Source organism: Enhydra lutris, unplaced genomic scaffold (assembly GCF_002288905.1).
Source record: "Enhydra lutris kenyoni isolate GAN:26980312 unplaced genomic scaffold, ASM228890v2 scaffoldscaffold9, whole genome shotgun sequence".
NCBI lineage: Eukaryota > Metazoa > Chordata > Mammalia > Carnivora > Mustelidae > Enhydra > Enhydra lutris.
In genome coordinates, this window is record NW_019154093.1 from 12,106,638 (window position 1) to 12,110,101 (window position 3,464).

Sequence of the window (3,464 nt, forward strand, 5' to 3'; positions counted from 1 at the left end):
TTCCATTCACTCCCCAGAGTTTCCTGTCGCCCAGCCCGGGAGACCCCGGCGCCCGCCTCGGGCGCCTCTCTGGCCCGCTCGGCCTCTGCGCGCCCTGCCCCGCTGCTCGCTGCTCTGGGATCCCTCCGCCCCCCGCCCGGAGGCCCGGGTCCCGCTGGGCCGGCAGCGGCCGCGGAGGGTCTGCGCCTGGGGAATCCCCGGCTCGCGGCGGCCGCGGGAGGGTCTGCGTGGCGGCCGCCTCGGTGACAGGCCGTGTCACTCCGGGCGCCGCCCCTCCCTCCGCGCCCGCCCCGGCTCCCGCGCTGTCATTTCCTCCTGGGCCCTCCGGGGAGGGCAGTCAGGGAAGCCCCGGTTGCCGCCGCCGGGGCCCTGCCGCTTGGCGCCCCGCCTCGGCCGCACGGGGCCCCGCGGGTGTCCATCGTCGTCCCCAAGGTGCGCGCTCCCCGCCTCGCTCCCCGGGTGCCAGCCCTGCTCCGGGAAGCCCGCGCCTCCCAAGGCGGGAAGGCACCGTACAGAGCGCTGGGCGGGGCGGGGCGGGCCTGGCGGGGGGCCTCTCTGGGCTCTAGCCTGGGGTGGGGGTGGGGGGACACCCCGGGGCTTCCCAATGGCCTGACTTTACCAGAAGCTGCCGGACTCGGGACCTGAATCACACTGATCCAGGCTTTGGCCAGTCCGCAGCAAGCTTGGGCCAGCCCCCACTCAGCACCCCCCGCCCCCCTGCCCCCGGCCTGCTTCCCAAGGGAGCAGAATGGCAGGGCGCCTGGAGACTTCACCAGCATCGGATTTTACGGATTCTCGCACCCTGAGGCTCGGACAAGTCAGGTGATTTGCCCGGTTTCGACTCTGAGCCACCAGCGCTGACCTGGGGTTTGGCTGATTCTAGCCTAGCTTCTCCTGGCCCGGAACAGCCTTAGAAGGTTACAGGAACCGGGGCCAAAGTCAGGACTACAGCGGGGCCACCTCAGTGCCCAGGGTGCCAACTGAGGGAGCCATCCTTGTGGCTCAAGGACCCACGAGGTGACTGACCATTATTCTGACCAGGGACGGCTTCCAAGAAGGCCCCGGGTTTCCTCTGGCTCCAAAGCCATGCCCTCAAATTCAAGGCCTGGTCTATCAAAGGGCGTGGGTTCCCTCTGACCCGACGCCACCCGGGGCCAGGGGACAGTGGCCCTGGGGATTTCTGTGTCTTCCCCATACAACAGCTTCTAGCAGAGGTTCCAGTTCCTCCCCCTCCAAGTCCACTCAGAGCAAGCAATCCCCTTCCAGATCACCAACTTGAATGGAGAGAGCCCCAACTTCCAAAGGGGCCCCACACTCCTAGGTGCCAGCGGGGGTGGGGGACTTGGGGGGCAGGGAGGAAGCCATAGCTCCCAGGCTGCAGGGAGTGAAGGGAGGTGGGATGGCAGCTGGACACAGGGCCTGCACACTCACAGGCACAATTACACACCTGCTGGCCAGTCGCCAGGCCTCCCAGCTGTTCTGCTGTTCGTCACCACCCCAGGGTCCCCATCTTCCATCAGTGCCCAGAGCCCGATCTCAGCTGTAATTGGATCATGCCCACATGTAAGGCCCTGCAGCCCAGCCCTCTGTGACTTTTGCCCAGTGCCCCCTGTTCCCCAACCCTGTGCCAGTTTTCACTCCTTGGGGTCTGTGCACTGACTCTTCCTCTGTCTGAAATACGGTCTCCACTCCTCCTGCAGTCCTTCACACCCTGAATCAAGCCTGCCCTGGACACAGGTCCTTCCCTTGATTAGGGCAACAGGAATAGGGTGCCCCCAGGGTCCGGTCCCTGTCCCTCACTCCACTCCTGCCCTGACCCCACTGCCCTGCTTACCATTTCTGGTGGGAACAACTCCAGGTGGGAGAAAGCGGATGTCTTGTCATAATTCCTATGCCCTGAGGAGGGAATTTTTGTCATTTATGCAAAGGCTCAGATGACAGCCTTGCTCCTGCGTCAGGATGAGTTCCTCCCCCAGCTCTGAGGAGTGGCCCTGCCCCACTGGTCCCTCCTGATGGACTCAGTCACCTTCCTAGGCTGCCACAGGGAGCTCAAGGCTTCCTGCCTCTAGAGATGTGCCGCTCCCCTCCCACCCCCCACTGCAGTAAGCTGGGAGTCATCTCCCCTCTCTCCAGCTTGGGAGCTATGAGGAACTTCCATTGTAGTTCTTCTCTCCCATCGCGACTGACAAGGTTACAAATGTTTGTTAAGTGAATGAATGATCTTGGGGGCAAACTGAGAGACAAAAATACAAGGAGGGGCAGAATGATCTGACAAAGAGTTGTGGCTGAGGCTCCAGGGGTCCAGACTGGGGGTTGGGGGAAAAGAGGGGGCTCTTAGCTAGACTGGATCAGCTGGCCGCTGGGGAAGCTGGGCCAGTGTTGCCATCGCTGGGCTGGCCCCTCTGCTGGAGCGCTTTCCTGGAACTGCTCCTTCGTTCCAACTCTCTGTGGCTTGGGATTTGTCTTCCCGCTCCAGAGTCATCCCATGCAGCCCCATCCAGGCAGCCTGGGCTGTCCCCATCCCAGTCCCCCACCCCCACCCCCCACCGTCCTGAGCTGGCCTTAGCTGGATGAGAAGAGAGGGAGGAAAGTGGGCTGTGAGAAGGACTTTCACAGTCCCACTGGACTCCCCCAAACCACCAAAGGCCTTGCTCTTTACCCCACGAGCCCCTTGGGCCGCGTGCCTCTGTGGCCACCCTCCAGGCCAGGCAACGCCAGCCTGAAAGTCGTCATCCAGCTTCTCCAACAACCAAAGCTACCTTTGCCCACCTGGAGACCCCGCTGTCACCCCAGTTCTGGTGCAAATTCTCACCAGCGTCTGGAAAGGCTTCAGGACTCCAGCTGCAGGACTCAGGACACAGGTTGGGGGCAGGCAGCCCTGCTTTAAGGCTAGCAACGGAGCTTGGCTCCTCTCTGTGAGCCACCACACCTGCCCTGGGGCCTGGGGCCCCCTTCCCAGCCCACAGCTGGCTGGATCTCAGGTTAGAAGACAGGGGGTGCCAGGTGCCAATTCCTTCCTATCAGCCCATCCCCAGCAAATAACTGGGCCAGGTCTTAAGAAATTCCCAGAGCTTGGCCCTGGGGGCCTTCCCACATGCCTTCATTCCTCACACATGAATCAGGCCCGTTCCCTGTTATGGGAACATACAACTCACCAATCTGTATTCTGGACGTTCCATCTGAGGATGGAGACTGGCAGGTCATCGCTGTGCCACTTGCTCAATGCTACACGGCTATTTACCAAGCCGGGGTTGGGGGTGGGCGGGAGGGCAAGACGGGGTTGGGGGAGCACAGGAGGTGGGAGATAAGCCTCATTCTACGGCTGGGGCTACAATTCAGGGAGGACGTAGCCCAGGTGTCCCAGGTTAGATCACTGATGGCTTGTTTCCATGGAAATGCTAGACACACACGCGCGCACACACACACACACACACACACACACACACACACACACACACACACAC